At 59.8% G+C, this 13,079-nt stretch overlaps 1 long non-coding RNA gene across 2 annotated transcripts; it reads right to left on the reverse strand.

Annotated features, from left to right (window-relative positions):
* Positions 1–1,324: 1,324 nt before the first annotated feature.
* On the reverse strand, positions 1,325–3,388 carry LOC128918367 (uncharacterized). Of its 2 annotated transcripts, none has more exons than XR_008469516.1 (3): positions 3,219–3,388; positions 2,439–2,497; positions 1,325–1,644 (listed from the first exon to the last, which is right to left on the reverse strand). It is a non-coding gene; the product is annotated as an uncharacterized LOC128918367 (long non-coding RNA). The 2 variants fall into 2 exon arrangements; XR_008469517.1 differs by having other exon boundaries at positions 1,325–1,682.
* Between the last annotated feature and the right edge of the window lie 9,691 nt (positions 3,389–13,079).

Raw genomic sequence — 13,079 nt, forward strand, 5'->3', positions numbered from 1 at the left:
CGTAAAATATATGCCACAGCTATTTGGCAGTGGCAGTTTATACAACGCCAGTCAGTTTGTAAATTATATGATTTTAGCTTTTTTGCTAACATTTCATTTAACGCAGAAAGATCAGCGAGACCAGAGATCTCCCCAAAAGGTTTGCCTTTTGAGGGTCAGGGGGGAAACGAAACCCCCGGGGCTGCAATCCATCAGGCTTCCGAAAAGCACCGGCAGATGGGAGAATGCTTTTGGCTGTGTAACATGCTCCAGAACAGACCTTATATTATTTTTACTGTTCTGTTGAAGCATTTCACACAAAAAACCGTAGAAGGAGAGCTGACAAAGCCTTCGTGTTAACTTCCACGTCCACACTGCAAGGACCTTAGGAAAAAAGCAGACGCCCATCGCAGACGTACCTCGTACTCGCTGAGCACTCCGGATCCTTTCCATCGGTCCTGCACTGTCACCGCACAGCAAAAGGGCGACCGCAGAGAAACGCTGCCAGTTGACACTCTGCCGAGAGAGGGGGAAGAAAAACCCTTTAGCGGGCGCAAAGCTGGCTAGGAATCTAAGGCTTCCCTCTTTCGCGGAGGTTTGCGAAGACTACAGCCGAGCGGAAGAAGAACTGTTTGGCACCGTCTCTGGCACAGTTCTTGATACGGGCCACTAGACCTTGCCAATTTTTGACTCGCTGGCAGCTTTAGTTTCCCCAGAGCCGCTTTCCCAGGTACGCGCAGGTGACAGGCACAGACGCCTACGGACATTTTCTCGAGCCTACGCAGAGCCAAGGTTTGCCTCACCCTATGCGTCCCGAGTTGAGTATTTTTCTTAAAGGGTACAGCAACTCTCCTGTCCTTCTAAACTGCCTCCTTGCAACAGAGCAGCTGTTTTTTCCAGGCCGTTTCTCCAAATGGCCAAGATCTTTTCAAACTGCCCTTGCGCCACCAAACCCGCGCAGGCTCCCTCCCAGCTTTTGACTGCCCTTGGCTTTACCAGGCACACGCTCTATTCCCTCTCCCAACAGCAAAAGTACGGCACGCTCTCAGACCAGAGCGCAACCCTGGGTGCCCGCGCACGCCCGGCTGCTTTGACGAGGAGCCCCCGAGCGTCCCCGCCGGCGCAGGCTGCACGCCCAAGCTCAGCCTCACCCATCTCAGGGGATGCGCAGCTTGCTATTCTCTTCCTGCCATGGCTGCTCTTCCTTCAGATATTCTACTCGTAGCCAAGATTTTCACTACGGGTTCAAGCATTTACCTTCCCGGAATTACCAGCACTTTCACACAGGCAAGTCGCTTAATTGCTCTTCTAAAACTATCCAACTGAAAGTTACAGCCCTGAAAGAGGAGGGAAAAAGACAAGGAGAGCTCAGGCAGCAAGAGAGCTCTGCAGGCTGCCACCGGCAGTCAACATTGCACTCTGTTTTTGAAAGCGCAAAAGACACACCCAAAAGAACCCCCACAAAACACACAAACAAAAACCCCAGGACCTTGTCTCTTTCCCTCTCTCAGCATACTGTCTTGTCAGAGCATGACGTGCAGACCATCTCTATCCCGGGGACGTTTGCACGCGAGGAATACGTGTCCAGAAACGGTCCAGATCTCTAGGAGTTGTGTCATTTTGCGGGGTTTCCTTATTGTAACTCAATTTTATTGACGGGCACATCTGAGAGGAAACTCATTAACTTTTAAACGCAGCCTCCCCTTGGGGAAAAAAACGTGTCGGAGATAGAAAATAGATTACATTTCAGAGCTCCCACCCACGAGGAAGCTGTGGGGACATTAACAAAAGCGAAGACCAACAGCAGCAACACTCCGTGAAATTTGGCTTTAATTCTGATCACGCCCTTAAGAGACCCCCCAAGTCTACACCTCAGTCCTATGAGGGACGAGTCCTTTTCCAGAGGGACAAACTTTTTGTACGTAGAAGTCCTAGACTGAAGGCCCCACAGAACAGACCGTGCATTGAGCCACAGAAAAACATGCCATGGCCACTCTAATAAAAAGAAAAATGGAATAAAAATCAAGGGACACATCCATTTCCATCACGTTTCACTCCTTACATTTCTACCGGCACCTAGGTGCTCAAAAATTAACTGTACTGACACCACAAACTAATACAAATTTAGTTATGCATCGAAAAAGAAAAGGCTGTTTCCGCTTTGCCCAGAAAATCAGTACGAACAAACAGAAGAGAAACACCTGACCCTAAAGAAGGTAACAGGCAACGCTTAATTTACCCGAGGTGAAAGACAGCTCTTTTACCCCAAAGGAAAACACTCCTAACTACCAAGGCACCAGGTCAGGAAGGAGGCACTCTCTGTGAACCGCAACTCCTCATCGGCTTTCCTGCACTGGCAGCAAAGCTGCCTTTTCTGCACGTTTGTCCTGCACTGTCTGTAGCGGCCCCAAACTCCCCAATGGGTCTTCCCGCTCCCCCTCCCCCACACATGCCATTACCTGAGCCGCAAGCGGAATCAGCCGTGCAGGATTCTCTTCCCGAGACGCAGGAGGTGACCCTGGGAAAAGAGAAGGCGAGAAATGAGCCTGTTTCTCACACCCAGCCAACGGGGACGAGCCGGGGGACCCCCACCCCACCTCTGCCCTTGGGAGCGGGACCGGGACGGACCTGCCACGCAGAGAGAGGCAGCTGCTGTGGATTTTATCCTGGCCCCCGTTCCTGAGCCCAACGCCACACAACTCCCTCTGTTTCTCAGCCCCGAAACCGGCCACAGGAGCCTGTTTGCCAGCCCCGGGAGCAGAAGACCCGCTCTCCGTGTCAGACCCCAAACCGGCTCCCCCTCTCTGCTTCCTCGCCCCCTCGGCGGCTCCCCCGGGCGACGCCGAGGGGCGGCGGGAGGGCAGCCGCCCCGCGGCCCCGCATCCCTAGGGCCCTCCGCGGGCACTTTTGGGGAGCGCTGGGGAACTGCGGAGGGCCCGGCCCCGCGTTTCTGCGGGGCGGCACCAGCTCGGCCCGCCCGCCGCTCAATTAGCGTCGTTCCGGGTTTAATTTCTGCAGCATCGTCAGCAGCGCACCCCAACCCCTCCAGGCCGAAGGGACCTCGCGGCAAGCCGGGCCCAGCCAGCCCCCTCCGACACTACAACGCCCCACTGAGACCCCTGCCGGCGCCCCGGTCCCCTCAGGGACCCCTCAGGCCCCCCGTGCCCGCCTCGGGTCCCCCTGCCTCGCCTCGGGACGCCGCCGGCTCCCCACCACGTTTCCTGCCGCCCCCCGCTCACCTTCACGCGCTCCAGATGCTTCACCGCCTGCTCGCGGCGGTTCCGAGGACCCGGCCCGGCCGACGACGGGCCCCGCTTTCCCCCCGGGCCGCCCCGCGCCCGCTGCCACCTGGACGCCGTTTTCCCCCGGCCCCCTCCGCTTCCGGCGCGGAGCGACCCGCCGCCGACGGCCCGCCCACGCCGCTCACCCATTGCCCATCGCCCGCTCCGCTCCCAGGCAGCTCAGCTCCAGTGGCCTTTCGCCGCCGTCAATCCTCACCGGGCCCCGCCTCGGTGAGGCGATCCGACCAATCGGAGCGCGGAGACGCGACCCGACCAATGGGAGAGCGGCGCCCGCGCTGTGATTGGCCCATTCTCCTGCGCATGCGCTCCAGAGCGGTTGCCATGGTGAGGACGCTCCGGCGGGGGCCGGGGCCGTTGCCATGGCGACGGGGCACTGCGGCGGGAGGGGAGGAATTCAACAAAACACGGCTTTTTCTTCTTAAAAACTGTGGAGATTTGTTTGCGAAAGCACGAAATAAGCCTGGCGCGCTGCCCGGCCCCCCCGCGCAGCGCTTCCTGAGGTCCCCAGCTTCGAGGGCGGACGGGGCTCCCGCAGCTCGGGGGCGGCGGCCGCTGCGGCGGCGTGTGGGCCAGCGCCTGCTGGGGGCACACGGCGGTGGCGGGCGGCACGGCCGGGGGCGTGACCGGGGAGACTCCGGGGGAGCTGTGGCGAGCTGGGGAGGCGCCCGGCCTCTGCGCCCGCGGGGTGTCCGCCTTCTTCCCCGCTTGCCTTCCGTCCGCCCTCGGCTAACTCCCCGGGGCTGCCCGGACCCATCTCGCCGCCGGCGCCCCGGCAGCCTGCCGCAGCGGTCGCTTTGGAGCTTCCCGCCCCGCCGGCCCCGGGCGGCCAGCGGGCAAGAGACACTCCCGCCCAGGCCGAAGGGGCTCGCTCGCCTCCCCGGTGGCACCGGCCCGGCCCCGCCGCCGGGGATGGGGGCCGGCGCTGCAGTACCGCGCTTTGGCCACAGGAGGGCAGCACAAGCGACAGCGCGGCGGGGCGGGGCCGAGGGCGGGTGGGAGGCGGGGCGAGGAGGGGCGGGAGGCGGGGCCGAGGGCGGGCGGGAGGCGGGGCGAGGAGGGGCGGGAGGCGGGGCCGAGGGCGGTAGGCGGGGCCGAGGGCGGGTGGGAGGCGGGGCGAGGACGGGCGGGAGGCGGGGCCGAGGGCGGGCGGGAGGCGGGGCGAGGTCGGGCGGGAGGCGGGGCGAGGAGGGGCGGGAGGCGTGGCCGAGGGCGGGCGGGAGGCGTGGCCGAGGGCGGGCGGGAGGCGGGGCGAGGGCGGGCCGGAGGCGGGGCCGAGGGCGGGCCGGAGGCGGCGCCGAGGGAGGGCGGGAGGCGGGGACGGGGGCGGGCGGGAGGCGGGGCGAGGAGGGGCGGGAGGCGGGGCCGGGGGCGGGCGGGAGGCGGGCCGGGGGCGGGCGGGAGGCGGGGCCGAGGGCTGGCGGGAGGCGGGGCCGAGGGCGGGCGGGAGGCGGGGCGAGGAGGGGCAGAAGGCGGGGCCGAGGGCGGGCGGGAGGCGGGGCCAAAGGCAGGCGGGAGGCGGGGCCATGGCGCATGCGCGGCTCCCACCTGCAGGACCGTCCTCCGGCCGCCGGGTGGCAGCACGCCCTTAATTATCCCGCGCTCATTAAGGTGATGAGCAGTGACCGATCTCAGCCCGCTTTACTCCAGCCGGGGACCGGAACCACTTACCGGGGTGCGGGGCTCCCATCCCTCTGCCCTGTCCGCACTCGCAGCCGAGGCAGCGACAGCCAGCCTCCCTGCACCAAAAAACCTGCGGAACGGGGTTTTTGCCCCGGAACGAGCCCCAGGGACGCTGCATCGCTCCGCGCGGGGCACCAGGGCTGGGCGGTGACACCAGCGAGTGCGCCGGGGACCCGGGAGGGAGGCTGGCGCCTTATCTACAACATAAAAAAATCGGTGTTTTTTTTATTTTCTTCATGAAAATGTTTTGGGGTTGTTTTTTTTTTTTTTTCTCCTTTCCAGCTGCACAAATCCAGGTGGATCTGGTTTTTGGGAGCCCCAAATTGGCGGGTTTTTTTTTCTTCCACGTTGTTGGTTTGCCCCCCCCGGCACAGACCCAGGATCAGGGACTTTGGGGTATTTTTGTGCCATGGGGGCAGCTCCTGCTCAGTGTGCGCGGTCCCGTGGGGGAAAGTCCCCGTTCAGGGGAATCAGCCACAAACTGGGAGGGGAAAAGGGGGAAGGGGCAGTTTTGGAAAGCGCTTTTACGTCTTCAAGAGAGATAAAGGGGAGAGTTTTTAAATCTTTTCTATAAATAGGCTTTCTTTGCCTTTGAAAAACCTTATAGAGCGTAGACATTTACATCAATGTATCTATTCGCATGTAGACAGATCAATTTAGGCAATATATATTATCTATTTACACTTATATAGAATACCTGTTCAGACTCAGACGTATTTAGACTACTGTGTTAATGCTTATTATATAGAACAGGGATTTAGACATGTATTTTGACACTTTAATACCTTCTTATACATAAATCTTTTTAAAATCTTTTTATATTCTAAAACCCTTTATATAACATAGAACCACTGAATGCTTAGAGATGCAGGGGTTTATTTTTATCTCCTTCTATATACATAACATTAATGTTATTTATCAAAATATATCAAAATGAGAGACTTTATTTCAATGCCTCACGCCCATATTTAGAGGTTTTAACATTTTTTAATCCACCCCCATGAATTTTCAGACATTGTGGGGCTGTGACCTGCCTCTTTTGGCGGGGGCGGGGGAACCCTGCATGACCCACAACCCCCCACTCACCTGCTCCGCTGCCACATCATCACCCCCTCGGTGACGCTGGGGCGCCCCAAATGATGTCATCACCCCACAGACACACACATCCCTTTTTATTCATGCACACCCCTTCTCTCTGGTGTTGGGAAACGCCTGGCCCCTTCCTCCCAGCGCGGCTGCAGGGAGATCCATCACCCCGCGTGCAGGACGGCAGGACCAGGCTGGGCCGTAACCAGAATCGACGCCGACGGACCCACCGCTGCAGCTACAGCCCTCGCGCTGCTGCTGCCGTCGCCGCTGCCACTCACCTCGCTCGCTGGGTCGATGCAGGTGAGAGGGATGCGTCAAACCCTGGAGCAAAAGGAACAATAAAGAACAAAGCTCGGTCATTCCCTTCATGGTGAAAAGGTGACGCTATGTTTATATACATCCAGTAAAAACACTCATACTCTACAAGTACTTGACTTTCCTTTGGCACTAATTTAAACTTGCACAGCTGTGAACTGATACCATGAAACTACCCATCTTCAAAATACACACTAATAATTTGACTGTGGGGTTTTTTGGGTGTTACACAAGGAGGAGGGGCATCTGGCCAGCGGCACTGCCCAAGAGAGATGCTACTGGGCTGCCGGGGAAACGCGCCACTGAAAGCCAGACAGAAATGAAGCACCTCAGAGCGCTCTGTCCTAATACCAGGAAAAACCTGGTAACATTCAGTCGCCTCTCTTGTTAAACCTTTAGAACAGACACCTAACTGCTTAAATACGTCTCATAAATTGTACGCTGCGGCTATTTGGCAGTGGCAGTTTAAACAATGCAAGGCAGTTTGTAAATCATACAATTTTAGCTTTTTTTTTTTTAATAGAAAAATCAATGAGATAAAAGATCCCCCCCCAAACGCTTTTCCTTTTGAGGCTCCGGGGGGGTGGGGAGGGGAGGAAATGAAACCCCCGGGGCTGCAATCCATCAGGCTTCCGAAAAGCACCGGCAGATGGGAGAATGCTTTTGGCTGTGTAACATGCTCCAGAACAGACCTTATATTATTTTTACTGTTCTGTTGAAGCATTTCACACAAAAAACCGTAGAAGGAGAGCTGACAAAGCCTTCGTGTTAACTTCCACGTCCACACTGCAAGGACCTTAGGAAAAAAGCAGACGCCCATCGCAGACGTACCTCGTACTCGCTGAGCACTCCGGATCCTTTCCATCGGTCCTGCACTGTCACCGCACAGCAAAAGGGCGACCGCAGAGAAACGCTGCCAGTTGACACTCTGCCGAGAGAGGGGGAAGAAAAACCCTTTAGCGGGCGCAAAGCTGGCTAGGAATCTAAGGCTTCCCTCTTTCGCGGAGGTTTGCGAAGACTACAGCCGAGCGGAAGAAGAACTGTTTGGCACCGTCTCTGGCACAGTTCTTGATACGGGCCACTAGACCTTGCCAATTTTTGACTCGCTGGCAGCTTTAGTTTCCCCAGAGCCGCTTTCCCAGGTACGCGCAGGTGACAGGCACAGACGCCTACGGACATTTTCTCGAGCCTACGCAGAGCCAAGGTTTGCCTCACCCTATGCGTCCCGAGTTGAGTATTTTTCTTAAAGGGTACAGCAACTCTCCTGTCCTTCTAAACTGCCTCCTTGCAACAGAGCAGCTGTTTTTTCCAGGCCGTTTCTCCAAATGGCCAAGATCTTTTCAAACTGCCCTTGCGCCACCAAACCCGCGCAGGCTCCCTCCCAGCTTTTGACTGCCCTTGGCTTTACCAGGCACACGCTCTATTCCCTCTCCCAACAGCAAAAGTACGGCACGCTCTCAGACCAGAGCGCAACCCTGGGTGCCCGCGCACGCCCGGCTGCTTTGACGAGGAGCCCCCGAGCGTCCCCGCCGGCGCAGGCTGCACGCCCAAGCTCAGCCTCACCCATCTCAGGGGATGCGCAGCTTGCTATTCTCTTCCTGCCATGGCTGCTCTTCCTTCAGATATTCTACTCGTAGCCAAGATTTTCACTACGGGTTCAAGCATTTACCTTCCCGGAATTACCAGCACTTCCACACAGGCAAGTCGCTTAATTGCTCTTCTAAAACTATCCAACTGAAAGTTACAGCCCTGAAAGAGGAGGGAAAAAGACAAGGAGAGCTCAGGCAGCAAGAGAGCTCTGCAGGCTGCCACCGGCAGTCAACATTGCACTCTGTTTTTGAAAGCGCAAAAGACACACCCAAAAGAACCCCCACAAAACACACAAACAAAAACCCCAGGACCTTGTCTCTTTCCCTCTCTCAGCATACTGTCTTGTCAGAGCATGACGTGCAGACCATCTCTATCCCGGGGACGTTTGCACGCGAGGAATACGTGTCCAGAAACGGTCCAGATCTCTAGGAGTTGTGTCATTTTGCGGGGTTTCCTTATTGTAACTCAATTTTATTGACGGGCACATCTGAGAGGAAACTCATTAACTTTTAAACGCAGCCTCCCCTTGGGGAAAAAAACGTGTCGGAGATAGAAAATAGATTACATTTCAGAGCTCCCACCCACGAGGAAGCTGTGGGGACATTAACAAAAGCGAAGACCAACAGCAGCAACACTCCGTGAAATTTGGCTTTAATTCTGATCACGCCCTTAAGAGACCCCCCAAGTCTACACCTCAGTCCTATGAGGGACGAGTCCTTTTCCAGAGGGACAAACTTTTTGTACGTAGAAGTCCTAGACTGAAGGCCCCACAGAACAGACCGTGCATTGAGCCACAGAAAAACATGCCATGGCCACTCTAATAAAAAGAAAAATGGAATAAAAATCAAGGGACACATCCATTTCCATCACGTTTCACTCCTTACATTTCTACCGGCACCTAGGTGCTCAAAAATTAACTGTACTGACACCACAAACTAATACAAATTTAGTTATGCATCGAAAAAGAAAAGGCTGTTTCCGCTTTGCCCAGAAAATCAGTACGAACAAACAGAAGAGAAACACCTGACCCTAAAGAAGGTAACAGGCAACGCTTAATTTACCCGAGGTGAAAGACAGCTCTTTTACCCCAAAGGAAAACACTCCTAACTACCAAGGCACCAGGTCAGGAAGGAGGCACTCTCTGTGAACCGCAACTCCTCATCGGCTTTCCTGCACTGGCAGCAAAGCTGCCTTTTCTGCACGTTTGTCCTGCACTGTCTGTAGCGGCCCCAAACTCCCCAATGGGTCTTCCCGCTCCCCCTCCCCCACACATGCCATTACCTGAGCCGCAAGCGGAATCAGCCGTGCAGGATTCTCTTCCCGAGACGCAGGAGGTGACCCTGGGAAAAGAGAAGGCGAGAAATGAGCCTGTTTCTCACACCCAGCCAACGGGGACGAGCCGGGGGACCCCCACCCCACCTCTGCCCTTGGGAGCGGGACCGGGACGGACCTGCCACGCAGAGAGAGGCAGCTGCTGTGGATTTTATCCTGGCCCCCGTTCCTGAGCCCAACGCCACACAACTCCCTCTGTTTCTCAGCCCCGAAACCGGCCACAGGAGCCTGTTTGCCAGCCCCGGGAGCAGAAGACCCGCTCTCCGTGTCAGACCCCAAACCGGCTCCCCCTCTCTGCTTCCTCGCCCCCTCGGCGGCTCCCCCGGGCGACGCCGAGGGGCGGCGGGAGGGCAGCCGCCCCGCGGCCCCGCATCCCTAGGGCCCTCCGCGGGCACTTTTGGGGAGCGCTGGGGAACTGCGGAGGGCCCGGCCCCGCGTTTCTGCGGGGCGGCACCAGCTCGGCCCGCCCGCCGCTCAATTAGCGTCGTTCCGGGTTTAATTTCTGCAGCATCGTCAGCAGCGCACCCCAACCCCTCCAGGCCGAAGGGACCTCGCGGCAAGCCGGGCCCAGCCAGCCCCCTCCGACACTACAACGCCCCACTGAGACCCCTGCCGGCGCCCCGGTCCCCTCAGGGACCCCTCAGGCCCCCCGTGCCCGCCTCGGGTCCCCCTGCCTCGCCTCGGGACGCCGCCGGCTCCCCACCACGTTTCCTGCCGCCCCCCGCTCACCTTCACGCGCTCCAGATGCTTCACCGCCTGCTCGCGGCGGTTCCGAGGACCCGGCCCGGCCGACGACGGGCCCCGCTTTCCCCCCGGGCCGCCCCGCGCCCGCTGCCACCTGGACGCCGTTTTCCCCCGGCCCCCTCCGCTTCCGGCGCGGAGCGACCCGCCGCCGACGGCCCGCCCACGCCGCTCACCCATTGCCCATCGCCCGCTCCGCTCCCAGGCAGCTCAGCTCCAGTGGCCTTTCGCCGCCGTCAATCCTCACCGGGCCCCGCCTCGGTGAGGCGATCCGACCAATCGGAGCGCGGAGACGCGACCCGACCAATGGGAGAGCGGCGCCCGCGCTGTGATTGGCCCATTCTCCTGCGCATGCGCTCCAGAGCGGTTGCCATGGTGAGGACGCTCCGGCGGGGGCCGGGGCCGTTGCCATGGCGACGGGGCACTGCGGCGGGAGGGGAGGAATTCAACAAAACACGGCTTTTTCTTCTTAAAAACTGTGGAGATTTGTTTGCGAAAGCACGAAATAAGCCTGGCGCGCTGCCCGGCCCCCCCGCGCAGCGCTTCCTGAGGTCCCCAGCTTCGAGGGCGGACGGGGCTCCCGCAGCTCGGGGGCGGCGGCCGCTGCGGCGGCGTGTGGGCCAGCGCCTGCTGGGGGCACACGGCGGTGGCGGGCGGCACGGCCGGGGGCGTGACCGGGGAGACTCCGGGGGAGCTGTGGCGAGCTGGGGAGGCGCCCGGCCTCTGCGCCCGCGGGGTGTCCGCCTTCTTCCCCGCTTGCCTTCCGTCCGCCCTCGGCTAACTCCCCGGGGCTGCCCGGACCCATCTCGCCGCCGGCGCCCCGGCAGCCTGCCGCAGCGGTCGCTTTGGAGCTTCCCGCCCCGCCGGCCCCGGGCGGCCAGCGGGCAAGAGACACTCCCGCCCAGGCCGAAGGGGCTCGCTCGCCTCCCCGGTGGCACCGGCCCGGCCCCGCCGCCGGGGATGGGGGCCGGCGCTGCAGTACCGCGCTTTGGCCACAGGAGGGCAGCACAAGCGACAGCGCGGCGGGGCGGGGCCGAGGGCGGGTGGGAGGCGGGGCGAGGAGGGGCGGGAGGCGGGGCCGAGGGCGGGCGGGAGGCGGGGCCGAGGGCGGGCGGGAGGCGGGCCGGGGGCGGGCGGGAGGCGGGGCGAGGAGGGGCGGGAGGCGGGGCGAGGCGGGGCGGAAGGCCGGGCCGAGGGAGTGCGCGTGGCGCGGCCATAGTGCATGCGCCGCTTCCCACCTGGTTTAACGGTCTTCGGCCACCGGGCGGCAGCACCCCCTTAATTATCCCCCTCCGGTGCTCTGTAGGGTGATGAGGAGTGACCGGTCTGAGCCCGGTTCATTCCATCCAAGGGCTGTAACGATTCACTGGGATGCAGGGTTTCAGTGTTTATGCCCTGCTCCCGCTCGCAGCCCAGGCAGTGATATTCATCCCCTGTGCACCAAAAACCTTCGGAGCCGGGTTTTTTTTGCCCCGGAACGAGCCCCAGGGGCGCTGCATCGCTCTGCGCGTGTCCCCAGGACCGTGGGGGTGACAGCAGCGAGTCCGCCGGGGACCAGGACAGGAGGCGGGGGGCGGCCCCAGCGCTGGCTTTCCGCGCCCTGCGCCCCGAGCGCCCGCCATCACCGCGCACGAGGGTTGGCAGCGGCGTTTCCTCACCGGGAAGCAGCAACGAGCGCGGCCGCACCGCCCCACAAGCAGCGCGGCATCGCATTGCCGGTACCGGAGGACGGCGGGATGCAACACGGTTGTGCCAGCGCGCACGCGTAGCCCCTGAGCTGCAGTACCAAATTTTGGTCGCCTGGCGGCAGCAGCGACAACAGCAACGCTCCCGCTACTGCGCATGCGCGGCTCCCGACCTGTAGTACCAACTTTTGGTCGCCGGGCGTCAGGAGCGAGCGGTGCGAGTCACGCCCACTTGCGCATGCGACGCTCCTCGGATGCAGTGCCAACCTTTGATCGCCAGGCGGCAGCAGCGAGGCGGAAAGCACGCTCCGTCGCGCATGCGGCGTTCCGGAGCCGCAGTGTTGACTTTTGGTCGCCAGGGGGCAGCAGCGAGGGGCTGCTGCCGTGACTGCGCGTGCGCCGCTCCCGGCTGAGGTTCCGCTGCCCCTTCCCCCGGCGGCGGCACCCGCTTCATTGTCCCGCTCTGAGCACTCTGCGCCACGGCCGGTGTTCCAGGCAATTTATACCATTCACGGACCGTCAGTGCTTACTGCGAGCAGCGAGCTTAACTTTCTCTGCCCTGTTCCCACTTGCAGCCCAAGCCTCTGCACCCAAAAAAAAAAAAAAAAAATCCAGGGGCTCCAGCATTTCACTCTTTTGCATTTGGGTGCGTTAAAAGTCTGGTGGGTGCGTCTGTCCGTGTCGCCCCCATCCCAGGACCGAGGGAGGAGACGCAGCACTGGGAACTTGTGGAACAGGGTTTTTGCCCCAGAATAAGCCCCAAGGATTGCTGTATCAGTCTGCATGTGGCATCAAGGTTGTGGGAATGACAGCAGCGACTCACAGGCTGGCAAGATTTCAAGAAAAAAAAATGTGAACACAGATGACATTCTGAAGGCAGGAGAGAAGAGGCTGAAAGATGCTTTGTGTGAGAGAGGCAGTGATGTTTATCAGGAAACAGCACATCTTAGCAGACTAGATCCAAGTGGCCGATCTGCAAATGAGTGCTACACTGGTGATGCTCAGGCTGCGTTGGGTTGTTTGGACGTTTCCTCACCTCTGTGCCATCAGCAATCTGTTCTAATCCTGCACACACACACAGAGGCTTCTTGTGCAGGGCTTATAATTTATCTGAGATACTGCACAATGTTACTTACCGCCCTGCCCTCTACTGTGCAAAGTAATTAGACATGAAGCTAGGAAAGCAAAGAGGCATTTTGGTATAGTAGATGTCCTCAGCAGATGGCCATAGAGCCCTGGAGGTTCTGTCCTAGCTCTCTCCAGGACTGTAGCTCTGCATGCTTTGCTGCCCCTGTCAGCAAGCATCACAGTTCTCTTGTTGCCTGCAACATGCAATACTTGATGGGCTGTTCTGCCAATGTGTGGG

The sequence above is a fragment of the Rissa tridactyla genome, chromosome 16 (genome assembly GCF_028500815.1).
Source record: "Rissa tridactyla isolate bRisTri1 chromosome 16, bRisTri1.patW.cur.20221130, whole genome shotgun sequence".
Lineage (NCBI taxonomy): Eukaryota > Metazoa > Chordata > Aves > Charadriiformes > Laridae > Rissa > Rissa tridactyla.